The sequence below is a fragment of the Pleurodeles waltl genome, chromosome 8 (assembly GCF_031143425.1).
Source record: "Pleurodeles waltl isolate 20211129_DDA chromosome 8, aPleWal1.hap1.20221129, whole genome shotgun sequence".
In the NCBI taxonomy this organism is placed as follows: domain Eukaryota; kingdom Metazoa; phylum Chordata; class Amphibia; order Caudata; family Salamandridae; genus Pleurodeles; species Pleurodeles waltl.
Genome location: NC_090447.1, coordinates 330,003,184 through 330,025,751, shown reverse-complemented (window position 1 = coordinate 330,025,751; position 22,568 = coordinate 330,003,184). Strand labels below are relative to the sequence as shown.

General features: G+C 41.7%; 1 long non-coding RNA gene across 1 annotated transcript in view; it reads left to right on the top strand.

The window, feature by feature from the left end:
• Positions 1–22,568, top strand: part of LOC138249940 (uncharacterized) — a 104,543-nt gene that overhangs the window by 67,473 nt on the left and 14,502 nt on the right. Inside the window, exon 2 of the long non-coding RNA XR_011194868.1 lies at positions 14,707–14,756. This is a non-coding gene — a long non-coding RNA (uncharacterized lncRNA). The remainder of the gene's footprint in view (positions 1–14,706; positions 14,757–22,568) is intronic.

The window sequence follows — 22,568 nt, the reverse complement described above, 5'->3', positions numbered from 1 at the left end:
AATTCCCTTTGTACACATTGTCAGGTTGATGACAGAATATGCTGGAGATGCTTCGACCGTGAGCGGCAGTGAGTGGCCAAGGCCAACCCCCTATGAGCACTCAAACTTGCACCATGCACGGGCCTTCACCCGTGCGCAGGGAAGGTTACCCGCAAGACCTGACCTGCAGCCAGACCTTGCAGCCAACTCGCCGTGCGCAGCAGGAGTTGGCCGCAGCCTCTCTGGGTGTGTGAATAGATGTGAGAGGGTGTATCTGGGGGTGAGAGTAGCTCTCAGACTGTCTCGGTGTGAGAATGCGTACATCAGTGTTTTAGTGGGTGCGTAGGTCTGTGAGTGGGTGCATGAGTGTCTGAGTGGGTCTGTGAGTGGGTGTGTGAGTGCCTGAGTGGGTGCATGAGTGTCTTACAGGGGCTGTGAGTTAGTGCAAGAGGGTCTCAGTAGGTGCGTGAGTATGTAAGTGGGTGTGGGAGTGGGTGCATAAGTGTCTCAGTGGGTGTATGAGTGGCATAAAGAGATTGAAAGAGAGAGAGAGAAAGAGAGAAAGAGAGTGAGAGGGAGACAGACAGAGACTTTTTTAGGCGTTGATTTATGATATTCTTAGAATGACATATTTTTGTTTAATTCAGAAATGTAGTTTTTCTTTTTAAGAAATAAAATCACCTTTAATTTTTTTATTTAAACATTTGTAATTTAAAAAGAAAAAAAGGAGGGAAAAGAATCTAGCTAGATTTGAACCCTCAGTGCTTAGTGTGAAAGTCCTTAACCTTCATGCTGCGCTATCTTTGTTTTTGTTTTTTCACTCTGTCATTTCCGCCTATCTGGGATCATGGGGTCCCTATATGTATTTTTATTTATTGTGAATTTATTATGTCAAAACAATGCCTTTACAGACTATCTGGGACCACAGGGAGCCATCAAGAGCTCCCCTGCAATACCTACTTTTTCTTTTCATTTTACAAAAATGCTCTTTACGGACTACCTGACACTGCGGGGGAAGCCTTAAGACTTCCCCTCCAGTGCCATTGCTTCAGCAAGCAGGGAACTGCTTTGACAGCAGCTCCCTGCTTGCTGAAGCATTTCATCTCTCACGCGTGCAGGGGACAGAGATGAAAGCTTCAGATTTTGACAGTGGGACCTGCTTCGCAGGTCCTGCTGTCAAAACCCGAAGTGTTTGCTGTGGCTTGGCTTCAGCTGCTATGCTGCAGCCAAGCCATAGCAAACAGCTGTGTTCCAGGGGTTGGCAACCCTGGGATATAGCAGGAGCCGGCCCTGGGGTAGGCTTTCCCCAGGGCCACCAGTGGCTCCAAGAGTGGGGCCGTGAGGCCCCCCCCCTTCAACATGAAGATAGCCCCGGGGGTGGTGGTCCCCAGGGCCTGGGGGTCTGAAACAGATCCCCTTTCAATATTTTATATTTGCCCTGGGGGGTGGAGGTCATCAGGGCATGCAGGGCCATGAGAGCCCCCATATATATCTATATAGAAGCCCGGGGGAGGTTGTCCCAAGGGTTGGGGGTCTCATAGGGACACCCCTTTTTGTTTTGAAGATATGCCACAGGGAGGTGGTGTTCCCTGGGGCAGCGGAAGAGGGCTGGGCAACCCTCTCCTCATATTAAAACAGCCCTGGGGAGGTGGCTGTCCCCAGGGCAGCGGGGGGCACGCGGCCTCCCTCCATAAACAATATAAGCCCCGGGGAGGTGGCAATCCCCAGGGTAGTGGGAGGGGGCCATGAGCCCCCCCACACATTTCTAATAAAAAATGCCCCCAGGGCTTTGCCCACTTGGGGGCTATATAATAAGGAAGCGCGGGAAACCTCACTTCATTTAAAACATTTTTTACGGTAGATCCGCTATGGATCTGACCGTAAAATTTAAAAAAATGCTTTTTAGTCCTGTGGGGGTCCCTTTGGGATCCCACCACCAGAGTTAGGAGGTTAGGGTGTTTGTATCCTGGCCCCTTTTGTATCTTTTAATTTTTTTTTTTCTGGGACTCAGCTTCAGCCGAGTCTCAAGATGGCTGACAACACTTCTGTTGAAGTGTTATCATCCAAATCAGATCTCTGCATAAGATTGGGAGGGGTCACAAATCCTTCACGTCCCTATATATACACATTTGGATTTTCTTAAATTTCTCAAAAACTACTAAACAGATTTATATCAAATAACCAAAAGGGCTCTTGCTTGACAAATAGTTACCTTTCTGCCCAATTTGGTGAAATTCCATCCAGTCGTTTTTGCGCTGTCGCTGGTCAATATTTCCTATGGGAATTAACATTGGAAAAACTCAAAATTTCACCCCCACTTTATCTCAGCCCCCGCTTGATAGATCACCCCAAAACTTTCCAGGCAGCAGCTCACATGACTATTGAACTTTGGATTTTTTTTTTAAAATTCATCAACTCAATAACTTAAAACAGATGAAATGAACTCACTGAAGAAAAAACTATATTTCTACAATATAACATTTCAGCTTCCACCTTCCTCAGCTAGTATAAAATGTGTTGCTGCAAAGCTGACACTGTTGAATTAAAAAAAATATCACGAGTGAAGATTCCATTTGGAATGTGGAATCAATGTGCCCTAAGATCTCTTGAGATATGCAGTAATTTGTTGGTGTTGTCAGTAATGTTCAGTCCATCTGCATGCCATGATTTTAAACGATAAATACAACTGTTTTCTTTGGAGTTCAGTAGTTCTCCCTTTACGACCTGTCCCAAAGGGAAGATCTTCAAATCTGATAGAAAATGGGCCACAAGGTTACATTGATTGGCTACAGGCTGGTCACATTTGTTATTAGTTATTGCTGATTTGTGATTCCTGAATCATGTAATAAGATCACTCACTGTTTGGCCTACATATTTTTTTTTTACAGCCTTAGCATTTGTACTGAACAATGCATGTTCAACACCTAAGATGCTGTCTTATGCCATAAGTTCTTCTGGTAACAGAACTTGTTATTAATGATGTTTGTAAAAGGTATGCACATGTGATGCACCTTTTAGAATCACATCAATGAAACCCTGCATTTTTTACAGGTTGCTTGAGTTCAATTCTCACAATAAGAGCTCCTGAACTGGGACCTCTGTCATAAGCAATGACAGTCAGTTTTGGAAAAATCTTTTGTAATTCTTCACAGGTGGATAATAAGGGGAATGTGTTTTTGCATTATGTTTTTGTAGTTAGGAGCTGATGGATGATAGTCAACCACACAAATGGGATTCTGTCACTTTTATTTCACTGCTAGTATTCAAAATAAGCAGGGGTGGCTGGTAACTTTTGAAAGTGTCCCACTGCTTCCCCAAAAAAAGAAAGCAAAATAAAACAGCCCATCCCTTCAAAAGGCCAAACAAACACCCCCCCTCCAAAACCTAAAAATAAAATACCCCCTCTCTCCAAAAGCCCATAATAAAACAAGCCCTCGTCCAAAAGCCCAAAATAAAACTACACTAACATTTAAAAGAAATAAAATTCAAAAAAATGGCACATATCCACTGCTGCACATTCTCCTCGGGTGTTTCAGAAACTGCAGCCTTCTGTGGAGCTCCCCTAACCAATCCAGATGGTGCTCTCATGCTTTTAACCAGCATGAGAGAAGCACCAGGACTGGATGGAGGACGTTGACCTGATAGTCCTTCAGGCCCTGAAAACCCGTGCTTCCTCTCCACCCATCAGTCTAGGACAGCTCGGGAAGGAGAGCTTCAAAGTGCGCATGTCAGGCTAGCCATCAAAAGACAGACAGCCAAACTGACATGCACACTTTGGAGCATCCAGCAAGCTACTGTTTCAGTCCTCTATGCTGCCAATCAGCAGCAGAGGACATGCTTGCATGTCTTTTGGCTTGGGGGCACTGCGGTACGCACAACAGTAAAAAATAAAATGGCAATGAAATCATTTAATTGGCATTTAATTTTTTTACGCATGGCTCGAAGCTGGGGGCAACGCTCCCCCACCCTCATTAGGATACCGCGGCTGAACATTTTTAATGAAGTTATTGATAGCAAAAATGAGCATGATGGGTGCGTGAATTATAGTTACCTTACAACACCAGCTATAGTTACTTGGGAGCTTCATGGCAAACTAATCCTTGTAAGGTAATTTCCTATGTTTTACTTATAATAGGAAGGAGAACTGTCCACTCCCTATGTCACAACACTTCCAAGTCTGTTGTGCTAGTGTTTCCTCCATCTTGGGTCGATTCCGAAAGGCAATTTCTACTTTGGTGATACCTGGTGTCTGCACAAACGTGGCTACTGAAAGGATTCGCCTATATCCATGGCAGGCAAGAACTGTGAACATATGGAATTGTAGCTCAAGCCACAGCCAAGGACAATCCACTAGGCATCCGCTTTGCAACAGTTTGTAGCACCAAAGACCCAGCCCAAGTCTGGAAGATATGGGTCTGGACCAGGCCCTGGTCCAAGGAGTAGAGGTGGACCAGACCCAGATCCTTGTTCAGACTGTCCAACAGCAGATGTAAGAACTGCAGCAACTGAAACATTAAAATTTGGCCTTACGAATAGCCCTAACATCCAGAGCTTCTGATGTCCCAATGGTTTCTCCAACTTTTCCACGGTTTTCCAGGGTGCCAAATTAACTAAAGGAACTCAATGATGCTTTGAGAATGTCCTTTGTCTTCCGCCCTGCTCAGTTCTCACAAGATCAGGCTAAAGTAGGAGATTTAAATAGTGCCATGTCTGGGCCAGCTTTGGCCTGGATGGCCCTTTCAGGGGGTTGTACAAGATCCCAGTCTTTCTAATTATGCAACTTCCTGACCACTTTTAAACAATTGATTGTTCTGAACTAGAATTTACAGTGGAGGAAGCTCTTTGTGAAATCTAGCAGGGAAACCACTCGGCTACTCAATGGAGTATCTGGACGCACAAGCCAATAGGTCAGGGGGAACCCAGAAATTAGCACTGATTAAAGAGCCATAACTTCAATTGTTTCTTAAACGCCGATTAACAGGACATGGTCTGCAGTCCTAGCATCAGCTTGTTCCAGGCCATTGCCCCCAGGAAAGCAGCAATCTACCACCACTTCTGAACTCTGTCACTCTTGTTAGCTGATCTCAGATTGTGTATGTGGTGATGAAAACTGAATCTGGATCTCAGGTATTTGGTCCCAGATAAATAAAGGGTAGTGTGTGTCAATACCAGTGCTCTAAACATGATTCTCTTCCCGACCGGCAGCAAATGCAGAAAATGCAGGTATGGAGAGATGTGCAGTTTCACCGGCAGGTGGAGAGGGAGGCGAGCTGCTGCATGCTGTATCATCTGAAGTTTCTCCATGAGATACTCAGGCAAGCCCAAATGAAGTGCATTGCCAAAACCCAAAATGGACGTTATCAGAGCCTGGATGACTGATTTATTTGCCGAAAAAGACAGATGTAAGAACTTCCTAAGAGAATGCAATATCCCAAAGCACATGCTTACCACTGCCTTAATTTGTGGCTTAAAGGATAACTGGTCATCAAATTTCACCCCAATGTTCTTCACAATGCAATTCTGAAGGCCAGGGGGAGCATTATTGGGCCAAACAAATGGCCAGCAGTTGGACGATAGATCACTGGAACACAAGGATTTCTGTCTTCTCTGGATTACAATTGAGCTGATGCTCTGCCATCTATTGAAATGCTGCCATCAGGCAGATTTTATGGCCTCATTTCACGTCTGGCAGTCCATGGACCACCAGACTCATGGTGGCGCTTGGGCCGCCGCCAACAAGGGTGGTCTGACTGCCATATTATGACCGTGGCGGAGCTGCCACGGTCCGATTGTCGGCACCGCTAGGTGGCCCCCAGCCTACAGCCGACAGCCCGGCGGTGCCTGTGGTCTCAATCCGGATTACGACCCACTTTTCTTCCAGCCTTTGCATGGCGGTCCACCACCATGCAAAGGCTGGCAGAAAGAGGGTGCTGGGGGCCCCATGGGGAACCCTGCACTGCCCATGCACTTGCCATGGGCAATGCAGGGACCCCCATGGACAGCCCCATGACTCTTTTCACTGCCCGAATTACGGGCAGTGAAAAGCGCGACGGGTGCCGCTGCACCCGATGCCCTGCAACACTGTTGCTGGCTCGATTATGAGCTGACGTTAATTTTGTGGTAAGTATTCCGTTGGGCCAGCGGGAAACTCATAGGCCCTCATTATGACTTCGTGGTCTTTTCAGCAGACTGCTGAAGCCACGGGCGCCAGAAGACCACCAGTGCTGCCATATTACGAGTACTGAAGGATTTCCGCCACAATCTGGGTGGAAATCCTCCTGTAGTCATGCTGGCAGTTGGAGGTGCACGGGTGGTTCCACCACCGGCCTCGCCCCGCTGAAAGGCCTCCAGCCATATTATGACCTGTAATACGGCCTGGCGGTGTCCCGATGGCGGGGCGCTGCCGGCAGTGGAACTGCCTGTTCCCGTTACCTGCCAGATGACCTCCTCGCCGGATAAGGTAAGTCGATCGTCCAACAGGGGAGAGGGGTGGGAGGGTGGGAGTTTTGTGAGTGTGTAAATGTAAGTGTGAATGCGTGTATGGATGCGTGTGTGTGAATGCGTGTATGGATGCGTGTGAGTGAATGCGTGTATGTCAGTGTTGGTGAATGAGTGTATGCGGGGTGCATGTGGGTGTGTGTGTGCATGAATGTATGGGGGAAGGGGGCTCTGTTATGAGTGGTGGGGGAGAGGGGTCTGGTATGGAAGCAGGGTGATGGGACAAGTGCTCTAGTTCGGTGGGGGGCGTGGAGAGGTGTTGGGATTGCAGAGGGTGTGGGGGAGTCATCTGCTGATGACAGGAAAGAAACTTACTGTCACCAGTAGCCTCTCTGCCAGGGTTTCCGTGGTGGTTCTACTGCCGCAGACACCCTGGTGGAAAGCCGACTCTTGATACTGCCGGCAGTCTATATTGGACCGCTGGGTCAGAGATGCTAATCTCCGGCACGGCCGTCCAACCGCCCTGGCAGTACAGGCGGGGATGTGTCGGGTTGGCGGAGGCCAACCTACCATGCTCATAATGTGGCGGTCTTCACCGCCAGCCCATTGGTCCACTGTGGTCCTGGCGGTCTTCGGACCGCCAGGGTCATAATGAGGGCCATAATTGGCCAGGGTGCTGAAAACAGGAGTGGTGTTTTTCCGTCCGAAAGAGTTTGGTGGGCGCCCTCCACCACACACCAAACTCAAAATGAGGCCCTTGGTCCGGTTCATGGGGAGCTCACTAGCCTTATCACAAGAAAACAAAAGTTGAGTATCATCAGCATAAGATATAACTTTAGCACCTCAGGATTCCGCAAGCCAGGCAAGAGAGGTAAAATATATATTAAAGAGTGTGGGACTCAACGCCGACCCTTGCGTGACCCCAACTGATATCAAGCCTCAGAAGAAAAATGCAGAATCAAGATCTGCTGGCTGCATCCCTCTAGGAAAGAGGACAGCCAGTAAAGGGCTTGCCCCAAAAATCCCACCAATGACAGATACTGAAGGAGGCAGGCATGGGGGACTGTATCAAAGGCAACCAATAGGTCTAACATTATCAACACAGCCTTTCCCCCCACCATCAAGTCTACCCTTGATGTATTTGCTGACCTCCAAGATTGCTGTCTGTGTGGTATACTTGGATCTAAGCCCTGACTGGCTGGAATAGTAGTCATTCATTAGATTCAAGATAGCTAGAAAGTTGTGAATTAACACGTTTTTCCAGAATCTTGGAAAAAGCAGGGAGCAAAGAGATTGATTTATAGTTTGCTGGAATATCCGGATCTTCAGAAAGTTTCTTCAGAAGAGGGAGAATTTTAGCTTGCTTCCAGCTACTAGGAACCTTAGCCGACTCAAGTGAGGAGTTTAATATCTTATTTACTAAGGGGTTACTTACAGGCACTGTTAACCCACATAATATGGGTGGGCATGGGTCTGAAGGAGAGCCTGATTTGAGATTGCCTCACGCCTTTAGAGAGTTATCCAATGAAATAGATTCAAAACTTGAAAGGGACGCCTCAGAATGGCGTTGGCCTAACCCATTGAGGATCACTTAGAGTTCTCCTAGTTAGTGGGGGTGCCAGCAGAAGACTTGCTTGGATGATTTGAATTTTTTACTGAAAATAATAGGCGAGCTGCTTACATCAAGCTATAGAAGGCTGGCGGAAGTAAGAAGTTGCAGTGGGGGCAAGAAACCTTTGAACTATATTAAAGGATGAGAACTGGGCCAGGGACAGAAAGAATCCAAGATTTTCTAAGAATCTCCAGAGCAGGTGCAGACCGTTGATGGTCCCCCCGTGAACTCTAGGCCGGTCCCAGAAATGATACTACCCATTAAAATAACTTTCAGTAAACACCAAGAAAAGGTCTCTTTTTATTTGTTATCTTCTCCTCATACTGCAATTCTGGGCTGGTTTGCTATAACCATTACATCAATTGGAAAACCTTATCATCTCAATTTCACCACAAACATTATTACTCTTCAGAAGACTACTGACCTCCAAAAGAAATGATTTCGGAACAAATGACAGATTCAAGTCTCATAAATCTTCTTTAAGAGATTCCAACTCAACATCGTAGTTTTGCTGATTTTTTTGAGAAACCTAAAGATATTTCCCTGCCTCCTGACTAGGAGTTTGATTGTGCAAATCCTATTAAACCTGGCGCTACTGTTGCTTTTGGGAGAATGAATTCTCTTACGGAGTGGCCCGAATACCCGATCAAGTTGGTCCCAGTATTTAAAGGGTTGATTAAGGTTACTATAAAAGACAGATATCCTCTTCCTTTAATTCAGGATATTTTAGACCCCATGAGGAATGCCAGGATCTCCACCAATTTGGATCTTCTTGGAACATAACACTTTCTCAGAATTACAGAAGGTGACAAATGGAAAACAGCCACTAGGCCTATCGTGCTCTTTGTTCTGAGCAACACACATTTTCAGCGTTTGATGGATCACATTTTTACTGATTTGCTAAATGAATTTGTCTTAGTATACCTCAATGATATCTGGATTTCCCAAAATATTCACTGTTGCACCACCATACCAGGCAAGTATTAGCCAGACTATTCCAAAATCAGCTCTTTCGCAAAATTGAAAAATATGAATTTGATCAGTCTGAAGTGAAGTACTTAGGTTCTTGAGTAAATAACACTGGAAATTCCATCGACCCACTTATGGCTTCTGCCTTTATAAATTGGCCTTATTGATCTAGCATCAAGGAGGCACAATGTTTTCTTGAATTTGTCAATTTCTACTGGCAGCTCATTAGTAATTTTGCTCATTTGACTAGTAACATCACCCATGTTCTCAAAAAGATATGTTTAATCTTGGCTTTCAGTGAGATTCCATTGCTGCCTAAGCCTTTCGGGCCTAAAAGTGAGCCTTTTATCAAGCCTCAATTATACCACACCCTGATCCTACTAAAAGATTCATTGTTGAGACAGATGCCTCTGATCGAGCCATTGAGGAAGTCCTCCTGTAACTTCAAGATGATGATTGGCTTGAACTTCCCATTTCTTATCTTTCTAACATTCTGTCAAATTCTGAGAGAAATTATTCAGTCCTCGAAAGGGAGCTTTTGGCTATGAAAAAAAGCCTGCTCATAGTAGGAACACTTTTTGATGGGAGCTTGTGAGCCTTTCAAAATTTACACCGACTATTGCAACCTTCAATGCTGCAGGAACATGCAATGTAGGAATAGTCAACAAGCCCACTGGGACTATTGTTTCAACCAGAATGACATCATCATCACTCAGATTCCTGACCCTACAGGCATCTTGGCTGATGCCCTCTCATGTAGGTATCACAAAACTCAATCTTCTTTTGCTCAAAACATCCTTTCTCCACAAAAGATCATTGGAGGAGCTCAATACTTTCTTCAAAAGATGCAAGCCTGTTATTCCAAAGTTTCCAGGAAAGAATGTGAAGCCTTGTAAGGATTAATACATAAGAAAGGGAATCTTGTATTTTAAGGAAAGACCTAATTTTCTCCTAACAGTAAACTGAGAGTTGAAGTGCTCAAAATGTGCCATGATTCTCCGATTGCTGGACATAGAAGGATTAATTCTGCTGTGGAACTCATTCTTCTATTCTTTTTGTGTCCCTCCGCACTAAATGATACTGAGCTCTATGTTGGCTCTTGTCCTGTCTGCACCCAGGGAAAAACTTCTCAATATTAACCCTCAGGGCTGCTGCAACCCTTCCCGATTAGTCCAGAACCATGGCACACTATTTCTTCTAATTTCATTGTAGCGTTGCCCCCTTTTAAAGGGAATCACATCATCATAGTCACCATTTATTCTTTTTCCAAAATGGCTCATTTCCCCGTCCTAAAGAAATTGCTTTCTGCCAAGACCTTGGGACAAATCTTGCTACAGGAACTGTTTTGTTTGCATGGTTTGCTCCAAGTTCTTGTTTAAGATCGAGGTCCTCAGTGCATTTCAAGTTTCTAGAAATCTTTTTGCACAACTCTTCAAAATGACATGGCCCTGTCCTCTAGTTTCCACCCTAGACTACTGGTCAAACTGAACAGTTAAACCATGGACTTCAACAATTATCTTCAATGTTTAGGTCTGGCTGTGTTTTCCCATTACAATTTCATCCATAGCAAAAATCCGTCTTCACCATTCTTCTGTCTCCACGGTCTTCATCCTCGGGCCTGTACTAGTTTTCAGGGTCCTATCATGGTTCCTGCTGATGCCAGCTTTGTTCGACAGTTACAAATTGTTTGCCTTAAGATGTTGCTTAATTTCCAGGAGTCAAAGAAAAGGATACGATTGTATGTTCATACTAATCGTACCTTTTCCCCTAACTACCACAATGGGGATAAGAGTTAAATGTCCTTTGCCTTCTCGGTTGTCAAATTTAAACCTCAATTCTATGTGCCTTTTAAGATTGTTTAAATCATGAATCCAGTTGTCTTCAAGGTTCAGTTACCCCTCGATTGGAAACTTCATCCAGTATTTCATTACTCTCAAGAACAAGAACTGTGAACACTGGGATGCTAGGTTAAGCAACATCCAAAGACTCCCCACCAGGATTCAGCTTTGCGATAGGGGAAGAGAGAAAAGACAAACCAGATCTCCAGTAATTTAGGAGTCCAGCTTGAGTGGTTATCATTTGAGGGACTGTGCTAAAACTAAAAAGCCAGAATGGTATCAGTATTCTGGTAGCTGTTCTTACTGTTCTTTTCAGTGCCCTGATGGTAAATTAGCAGAGAGAGGGGTCATACTGAGTAGAAAAAAAGAATATAGCAAGCAGAAAGGTGAAACAAGATGAGAGAATGAGGCAGCGTAAAGTTTAAAAAAGAAAGTAGCAGTACTTTCTAAAATATCTGCTGTACCAGCTACGGATACTTCTGAGGAATAGGACTTAAGCGAGAGTGCTTTGACAGAGCAGCAGAAGTAACACTAGTGAATCAAACACTCCAGACCTATCCTCCAGACAGAGGTTATAACTTAGATATACAAATTGAGGGAGATATACCACACACAATTAAAGCATTCTTCTGGCCACACTTGAAGACTCTGAAGATTATGATATAATATTGACAGAAGATAACTGGCCCCCAGTCTTCATTAGGGAAGTACCCCTGGGAGCGGAGGTAATAGAAGTAGCATTTTCCTCCATAGTAATTAAAGATATCAGGGAAATTTACACCAGCGAGTGGGCTGTTAAACAAGCTTCAGCTTTATACAAAACCCAAGCATAGGGAGATAAACACTCTATTCCACATACTTATTCAGTGAGCCCCATGCACATGCTCAATATCCCTTGATGTGAGAAGCAAAGTACAATATAAAAGCAATACTAAATCAATTGCTATACCAGGGCCCTATTGTGTCTTGTATTTCGGCAATGAGCACTCCTCTTTTTCCTGCCTCAAAACCCAGTGCATCGTATAGTTTTAGACTTTAAAAGTCAAGTCATACATACTCGAACACATGCAGTTCAAAATGCACACAGAAGAGGTTTAATGACAAACGTGTACGGAAAAATATAAAGCAACCCTGGACATCCCCATTGGGCTCTTCAATCAGAACATAGCCCCTGAAGGTGAGTATCTAACTGCCTTCAGTTTCGATGGAGTGCAGTACTCATCAAACAATTGCCCATGGAGTATAAAAACAGCCCTGGCCTATTTTTTGCATGCATAATGGAGATCTTTCATTCAGATCCCAAAGCACTATTATACATTGATGACATCTACCTCACAAGTGACAATTTAGATGCACACTTAACTTGGATGGACTGAATAGTGACAATATTTAAACCAACTAGTTACAAACGTAACTTTAAAAAATCTAAGTTGCCTACCTTACAGTAACTTTTCTCAAATATGAATTATCCAGTGAGTTAAAGGGACTTACACCTGATTTCCATCAGAGAAGTGCTACTTTGCAGCATCCCAATACACTAAAAAAATTACAATCTCTTTGGGGTTTCTTAACTTACCTGCCACACTATGCTGAGCGAATTAATGAAGCCCATGACATACTTTCTGCCACATTTTTTGCAAAACAATGGACAAGTAGACACTTTGATATAATACATACGCTACAGACACACATGCTAGAGACAAACTATTACAGAGCAGGGATAACAAGACAAACACCGTAAGAAGAATTATACCAAGCTATTAAGGTTATACATAAGTAGTCTACAATGAGGGCCAGATGGTTTCTATGGCCTACGTCACAACTGAATTCTCCAGCTGAAGCAGTGTTTGCTTCCATAAAGAAAAACTGCACAGACAGCTATTTTGATGAGTGCACGTCGGCACAGGGAAAATAAAAAATGTTGGTCTCTCTTGTACTGGCACTAGGGTCAGCCACTAAGGCAAGCATTCCTTATGCTTCAGCACTAAAGCCAAAATTGGTGCAGTGGGCCTCTTTGTTAAGTGCAGTGGATGTAAATTTCAGTATACTCTGACTTTTCAGACACAAGCTTTCCTACGATATATACAGAATGTCACCCCGACTCCAAAAGGCTTACCAATTGAATTATACAAGAGCATATTCTGTGCAGACAGTTGTGCACAACCTGTGGTAGGAGCTAAACAAAAGTACTCTCCAGCATGTGCAGCAGTGCAGGGTGTAGTTAAAGATGGTGGTTTTCACCCCCAGCACACCCACATAAAAATCCTAGGTAACAGCGCCGCACAACATGCAGAAATTGTTCTTGGTACGTGCATTGCAGAAGGTTGACTCGTCTATTTCCCACACTAATAGCTTAAGATTTTATATTTGGACCATATCAGGCCAATAAATTCTGTTAACCAATACAAGTGCATATTGGTAGCAATCAATTCATGTTCTGATTGACAATGGGTGTGTCCTCAGAGAAATGCAGGTGGTCTGGTAGCTGTAAAGGACTTGGAGTATCTCAGAGTCATGGGACTAGTAGATACCTTTCATCCAGACAATGGTCCTGCGTTTGCCTCCAAGGCTTATACTGATTCTATGTCTACTTTAGTAGTAGGTCCAAAATACAGCAACTTGTTTAGAGCAGAGAGTAACAAGTTTATCAAGCATGCTAATGGCAAGGTTAAGGAAGCCTTGAAGACTTGAATACTCAGTTCAGATCTTAGTTGGCACTATAACCCGTATGAAGTTCAGAGAGCAATAAATAACTTACCTAGATGAGTACTGGCAAACCGCACTCCCCACGAAGTACTCTTTGGAGTGCCGACGTATGTACCTGGCCTAGATAACTCTGGGAAGGTGGTGGAAAACAAAGAATTTGACTTGGACCAGTGCTTAAATGTGTTTCAAAATGTCCAAGAGGTCAGAGACAAACTATCTAATTAGAACCATTATGAAGTCGCCACCAGTAAAGAGAAGGTGTCACTAGCTGCTGATGAGTGGGTCCCTCAAACAGGGAAGATCCATGTTAAGCAAGCTTTTGGCCCATTCTACAGACAACGTGTTCCAGCTATTGAGGAAAAAGGAGAACACACTGTAATCCCACCTCCCTTGTCTGGTTCAAGGAAAAACCAACAGGTGTCCATTGTGTACAAGTTCCAAGGAACACTCTTACCTGACGAAGAGTTCTTTGTTACGTTGCGGAGACAATAGGGACCCATCTCCTAACTCCCTACCTACCACCTAGGAAGCTGATATGTCCGGGGTAATAGGTAAGATTCGAGGAGGGGTGCCTTCCAGGAAGATGTACTTTTCGTCTTTGTTCAATCGTCCACTTTGGGAGATAACAAGAGTGTGAATTACTAGGGCCCTTCCTTAAGGAAATAGATTTCCCTCCCACTGTCCCTAACCTGATTCTATTTCTTGTCCTATCCTTCTGGTGTCTTGAATTGTACCTGTGTATGACGGAAGGTCCTCTTATGAACTGAGGCTGTGTAGGTGGAGCGATTCATAGAGATGATGCAAAAAACTAGTTTAAATACACATATCATGTGCACAATGTATTTAACTTAATGACGTGGGAACAATACATTAAATAAAACGTACCCACAAAAGCAATTCCCTAGGTTTAGCCTCCAGTACGCACGGAAGTTACTTCACTTCTTAGCTATAAAATGTCTTTCAATCTTTACATGCAGAAACAACTGGCATTCAAGATAAGTCTCTGCCTTTGAGTATCCTTGTGCATTGTGCTTATCCTTGTACAAATACAGTTCAAACAAAAAAAAATACGTTTGGAGTAATTCCTTCCTTGTTGTCTGTATTCGCTGCACAGCGCTGCAGCTCCTTTTTAACTATTAATCTTGTCTCTTTCTTTCTTTACAGGTACCGTACTGTTTGTGGATCGAAGCGGAGTATCCAATTCTTAATACACGGTGAGTAAATGTTCTGAAGTCCTATGGCCTGAGGTCTCGGGGATCCAAAGAGGCTTGACCGGGCTCAGGAATCATGATGCGAAGCAAAGGCCTGTGGATAGGGTGGGTTTAAAAAGACTCTGCCTACTACATTGCGATGAGTCATCCTGAATACAAATGGCAAGGAGGCTGTGTTTACTGCACTGCCATGAGTCATCCTGAAAACACATGGCAGAGGCTGTGTTTACTGTATTGTGATGAGCCATCCTGAAAACAGTGGCAGCTTAGTCATGTCGGCCTGTGGTTTTTCCCAGCACCAGTCATCTGTTTACCTTGAAACTATAATTTAACAATTTAGTGACTTATTTGTGAAACCAGTTCAACTAATGGTGTTATTTTAGCAAATGCATGGCACAGAAGCTAAAACAAATAAAATCAGGTACAGTAGTGTTATGTGAAGCCAAGTTCAGGTTCTGATTATTATTGCATAATCCCACTATTAGCCCTTTAGTAATGTTTAAGCATGATTCATGCCTGAGACATTGACCCACTTAAAAAGGAATATGTGGCTGATTCTGTACAACATATCCTCCAGGACATCAGGTAGGATTCAGGGTAGAACCTCCCAGCCTCTTCCTTTACTGAATTAAATACCACTAGAAGAGCACAGGAACATCACTAGCTTGAGTACGCCTGGGATATTTGAGCCTACTGTGTCTCAACCTTTACAGCGAATAATTGATTCCACAGAAGAATGTGATGCTGGAGATTACTACAGTTGCAAATATTCTCAACAATGCAGTGATTTAATATAAACTGTGCATTAATAAACATCTACCGAGATAAAGCCTTTTCAAGAAACAACACTTTGTAAGAATGAGTCTGAGTTCTGCACAGATGACTTTTTATCACACTCCCTAGCCACTCTGTGCCATTGATTTCTTCTTGCTTATCATTAGTTTTGTGATAAGTACCTTAAAGTGTTATGGTCCTATGTGTGGATTGCTATCAGAGTGTTTATTTTCATCATGTGGGTGATAATGCTGACTGACATTCTGCTGCTACTGAATGCATATACATCTCTTAAAGATCTGTTCCACAGCTAGTGGTTCGAGAGCTACAACCGCATCTATCTTTCGATAGATGTCGACGAGACTTCCACCCTGCAAACATTACAGCTTATATTTTACTAGAGTGCATAGCTTGGGAAAGGGATCCCTATCAGGTTATGGGACCCACTGAGACATTGTTATTGCCATGTGTTGAAAGTTTCAATAAATAATGTAATTATTCCTGATTACTGATTCTATTTCAGGTAACTGGGGCACTGGAAAGGTAAAAGACATATACCACATTAAACAATGAAGATCCTTACTTGAATGTCTTGAATTTGAAGAAATGTATTGTTTCCATCATTATGCAGACTATTACATACATCCCACTAGCTATCTCAAAGAAATATAGAATTACATACAGTGAGAGCATTGTGAAGCTCCGCCTCTTAATAGTTATTCAGATTTCTTCAAATAATTTCATTATTTCCAGAGTGAGAAAAGGTCCCATCCCTGAGCTTTCTATTTTTACAGTGTCCACAACAACTCCTGAAAGACCTAATTATGATTAACAAATTGATTTATTTAGAAGAGTTCCATCAGAATTTGGCCATGCAGAAATATGAATACTGGAAAAAACCTATTGATGAGAAAAGTATTTGGGGAGCTAAATATTGTCAAACGTAAGGGCATGCATCATACCTCAAGAAATCTTCTTCAAAAAAACTATTTAGCAGACTACTTGTCTGAATTTGGAAACATAAAAGACCTTAAAAACCCTCTGTCTGAGAAAATGCAGACAAGATGATAAGGCTGCTGAGGATCTCCAAAAATGGGAGACTTTACTAATGAAATTCAAGGGAAGGACAAGAAGGAGTTGGAGAGTGAGGTGACTGAGGAGGGCTAATGCCCAGGAGGGTAAGATTGAAGATGGCTCGTCAGGCAGGTACTTATAGGAATACAAAGAATGTAAACTATTGCTTCATTAATTAAGATGTTAGGACCACTACTATAGTGAGTATGACAACCATGCATGTCAGCTGTGCAGGAATGGCAGGGATTGTTCTTTATTGTGTTTTACTGTTATAAGCATCACTGTACCATTGTATGATTGTCTTGACTTTCAAGACGTGAGTGCAAGTAAAAGAATCTTTGTAACAAACATTTCAGACTCTTAAATGAATGCTATGATCCAGAATTGAACTTATACTTCCTCACAATTCCCTAGTGAAGGTTTAGCCTTATGGCCTTATGATTCCAATACATTCACCCATTATTTCCTTTTCAACACCCCTGGTCCGAAAGCTAATTGCCCCAAACCCCTAGTATTACAGATCAGACATATGCATGTAGTGGTTATTACCTACAGTGTGAGTAAGCTGTGCCAGCCTTGTTTAGCATAATCCAGTCTTTGAGCAGTGAAGAAGCATTTATCCCTAGTTGAAGGAAATGCGCACTTTTCTGGTTTCCTGCTGATTGTTGCAGTTTTACTACAAAAAGAGGTCCCTTTGACTTCTGCAGCAAAAACCTACGATTTGCAGACAGCCAGAACAGCTCTGGAAATAAATAGGCTTTTACAAACACAATTCCTAACTCATTTTGCTGATATTATACACACAATTCCTGAAGCATCAATACAACTATTAAGGCACAATTTTTCACACTCATCAGATCTGGTCTGGTGGCTGGATTTAAAGCTATTTGTGGACTTATTCAATCATTTTCCACTCCTTGTTTTGGAGGATTTTCCATCATTTTGTTGCTTATCAGCGTTAGTATTGCCATTTTCCTCCTGATTCAACAAGACAATTGACAACATTGAGTACTCGTATCAAGCTGAGAAAAAGTCCTGAGAAAACATAGTGCACTATCTGGGGCATAAGTGACTTTCTGAACTCACTGAAAGCTGGATTTTGTACTTTTGAAAAATGGATGCTTTACAAGTGAAACCCATCTTTTATTATATGCATTGTACGACTGAAATCATCCAGGAACTACATCTGGAAAGGCTCCAGTGGCTATCCAAGACATGGAAGCACTCTTGCAACCCCTGCAGTCAAACCAGAAGAAGTTTCAAGCAATGCATCTGCCCATGCTGTGAAATGCTAGCTATGATGGACTATCTTCGCTCTTTGAAGAGCTCCCTGAGAAGTGGTTCACCTCACTGATGTAATTTGAGCCATCGATCAGTGCTCTTTCATCATCTCTGAGTGTTTTGGAACCACAACGTCTGTTCCAGTACTCTGGTCCATTCAGTTCACAAGGAGCAGGTAACATGCTTGAGTTACTCATCCATTCATGGATAACTAATATGGTGCCTGTGATGCTGCTATCATGAAAACATTTTCAACTGCCAACTTGGAGCAAGTGCCCCATAATCTGAGATAAAAAGAAAAGGGAATGCTCACTCCCAGCTGAAGTCTGATAATTACTGCTTTTCTGTTGTGGACAGGTACAAAGTGTGCGGAATGCCAAGAAACTCTAAAGGCAAGTAGGTTTTCCATAGTGTACTGCTTAGAAGTAGTGTTTAGGTGGCCAAGCACTTTCCATGTTAGAAATGTTCATATAATCCTCACTGTTAGTGACATGCATTTGTGCTGTTCTAATTATATAATGTGTGGGTATTACTCATGTATAAAATTAAAGGATGAGACTGTTGCAATAAACACTATTAAGTATATGGGGCATGACTCACAGTGGTAAACTTGCACTTTTGTGTTAGATTAATATTTTTTGGTGTTCACAACCTACAAGATTACTTTTACAAATAGTAATTTTATGATTGCAGAGACTCCACAGTCGAGTCAGAGAACTTGCACGTAAAAAGATAAAAACTATCTAACGAGCGCAGAGTCTCTGCAGTTGTAAAATTACTAATAGTAAAATTAGACCTGTAGTTTGTGAATACCCAAAAAAATAGTAAACTTACAAAAGCGTGTAAGTTTACATTTAAGAATCAGTCCCAGATTGTCTTTTCTTAATACAGTACTTGTGTGTGCTATTCTAAAGAATAAAAATGGATTTGAATTACAACTGCGTCCCTGATCTCTTTACGGGGCTGTCAGTAACCCAAAAAGCATAGAAACCATACCAACAAGTATGTCAAGTGGGGTTGTGTGTGGCTACAATAACCTTGAATTTCACACTCAAGAGTTGGGGCACTGAACTAAGGGCCAGATGTAGCAAAAATCCAATTTGCGAGTTGCAAATTGCGAGTCCTTCTGACTCGCAATTTGCAACTCGCAAATTGGTATGCAGAACGGTGTCTCAGACACCGTCTGCAAGTCGGTATGGGGTCGCAAAGACCCACCTCATTAATATTAATGAGGTGGGTCGCAAATTGCGGCCCCATAGCGACTATGGGCACTCGCAAACATGGAGGCCTGCTGTAGTCAGCAGACCTCCATGTTCGTGACTGCTTATAAATAAAGCAGTTTTTTTTTTTTTTAAGTGTAGCCCGTTTTCCTTAAAGGAAAACGAGCTGCACTTAAAAAAAAATCCGAAACCTTTAGTTTCGGTATTTTTTCAGGGCAGGTAGTGGTCCCTTGGACCACTACCTGCCCTGAAAAAATAATTTGTGGCCCATTCACAAAGGGAAAGGGGTCCCATGGGGACACCTTCCAATTTGCGAGTGGGTTACCATCCACTTCAAGTGGATGGTAACTGCGACACCATTTGCGACCGCATATGCGGTCGCAAATGGTATTGTATACCACTGCGAATCGCAAATAGGAAGGGAACACCCCTTCCTATTTGCGATTCGGAAATGCATTTTGCGAGTCGGTCCCGACTCGCAAAATGCATTTCTGCATAGGAAACTGAGATTTGCGACTCGCAAACAGCATTTTTTGCCGTTTGCGACTCGCAAATCGTTTCCTACATCTGGCCCCAAGTTTGTTCACCCATCAGAGGGAAAGCCAAACTTTGTAGAACTAAGTCAGAGCCCCAGTTTACGCAACAGGGTTACACATCTGTCACAGGTATTGTGTTACATGGACATTCGTAAATTACTGTAGTAAGCAAAGGGTTTGCTGTTGGTTTCCCCTCAGGGTACCCCCCTGAACAAGCCCTGCAGGTGGAAGATTTGCACTTTAATAATCCTTGTTATACCTCTTAGGAAGCGTTTGATATTGATCTGCCAAAAGTGATTTTGTGTATATTTAGAATTTTCTGACTCTATCTAAGGGTTGCCTTGTGGGAACGCTTATGCAGAATTCAGTAGGCTTGAATTGGTTATGGTGTTAAAAGGTATATGCTTTTTTCTTCCTTTAGGTAAATGTATGTCAGCTACAATATGTCTGAAATGTTTATTATGAAAAGCAATGACAAAAACAGTAATACTGAGCAATTTACTGTGAAACGTGTTGTTAAAGCCAGTAAGCCTTTAAGAGTGGATTTTCATTTTACTGTGTTGAATGCTGTACACCAGTATTTTGTTACACAGAATCACAAAGATTAATAATATAGAGTAGTAAGAAAGGGTTCCGGTGTTGATTACCCCATATGACAAAAGCTGAAGACTGCAGTGTGATATTTAATTGTATTCCTCTGTTATAGGAATATACTCACCAAGGTTTAGTGGTGGTGTGTTTTATGTTTTCAACTTTTATTCTGTTAATTTATCTCCAAGATGCTTTTTTAACATTTCTCAATACTTTATAATGCAGAGCTTTTTGCCCCAACTGCTGAGTCTCCATATGATAAAGAAGAGGGACCATGAAAAAAATGTATTTGACTTGTAAGAAATACTAAAAATAGGTTTATGTTAAATATTAATACAAATTAATTTGATATTTTTATTGTAAATGTAGAACACATTTTTGAAAATGCTACAGTACTATTAACTTAAATTTGAAATAAATATTTTATTAATGGAAATATATTAAATTATTTAAAAATAAATTATTTTTCTGAAGTTTAAATTTAAAAACAAATTCTCACCTAAATAAAAAAAATATTATGCATTAACAATTGTTAAAAGTTATGTTCAGAATGAATAAAACATTTAGTTATATGTTATTAAAAAATATTGTCACATGAAATTTTAAATTCATAATTGAGTATTAAAATATTGTATACAATCATTACTAAAAAATAATAAATATGTACTATATTGATATTTTAAACATTAAATTATCTTGATTGATATTTTGATTGAAATATCATAAATCAATTAATTTATATCTAGCATTTTTTCTTAGGGGTTTTATTTATATTCACTACCTCCATTATTTTCCATGGAAGTACTAGTGGTTGGCCCTGTGTGATGCTGGACTTACTACTGTTTTCTTTTGTAGCAACTTGCACTCCAACTTTGTGAGTTTGCAAAAAAGTAGTAAACTTACTCAAAAGTATAAATTACTTAAAAGTGTAAATGACCTTTTTTAATCAGGCCCACGGTCTCCAACCATAACAATTTATCCCCAGTCCAGGCATTGCTCTGAATGTATCTAGCATTTCACTGTAGCACTGGGCTCATTCTAACAGGGTCTGTCACATAAATCAGCTTGTCATCTACACACAAGAATATAATAGCTTGAGTGTTCCAGATAGCAATCCTCTCATTCCCTTCAGTAATTAGCATTTGAGTGGTTCCACTGCCAGATAAAAAGAGATACCATTTGGTGCCAATGACCCAATTACCACTTTCATTGTTTCCCCTCCATATTCATACTAAACAAACCTTCAGTAATTTAAAAATATTTTTGCAGCATATCTTTGAAATATTGTGGATAAAACAGGCCTTGTAGTGCGCACTGAGACATCCTTCATTTAGGTGCCATTAGCTGTCCTCTAATAAACACCGATATTACCCCTGCCATGAAGGAAAAGTCACCAAGATTGTGATACAAGATACAGTGAACTATCGAGTCTATCAATAGTAGCACTCGGTTTAGATTATATGTGATAAAATCATTTTTCGAAACATATTTTGCTAAAATTACTTTTCCAAAACATTTTTCAAATAACATGCTTTTGTATGTTATTTATTATATTGAGCAATAGATTAATATATTTCCAACTCCCTTAGCATCTTGGTATTTAACTTCATTTTTTTTTTATCTTTCCCTCTACACCAGGGGTCTTCAAACTGGGGGGGTGGCCCCCCAGGTGGGCCTCAAATGATTCCTGTGGTGGTGCCAGGCTCTGGCCAAAAAGAAGAATTATATGAATAACAGTGCTTTGTTTTGAGCAGAAACATGTTAGTGCGGTTTTAAAAATGTAACAGTACTTAACTCCAATGTTCAAATAAGTCTTGACATATTTAAACATTGCCATCTTATTAAAATAATTGTGAAAAATTCTGAGGGGCCTGATGATTTTTAATTTTCAACTGAGGGAATGTGAGAATAAAAAGTTTGAAAACCACTGCTCAACACACAGACATACATATGTTAATGTTAATATTTTAAAGTTCAATAAGTAAATGATATATATATATATATATATATATATATATATATATATATATATATATATATATATCACCAACACTTTGCTCCGCGTTAAAGAGCCTAATCCAAACAGGGCACCGAAGTGCAGGGACGGAGCACCCTCGCAAATAAATTCTAACAATATCTGCACACAGAGAGAAGCGCCGTACTCAGGTTCATGGTGAAATGAGGAACTTTTATTTTCATTTACAAATCACAGAGGCAAACATTATTTCATTCTCTGTGTGCAGATATATATAAATATATACAACCCAAAACAAATGATTCGTTGCATTCCAGGAAAGTTTATTGCTTTATCCAAAGAATATGAAACAACACCACCTACG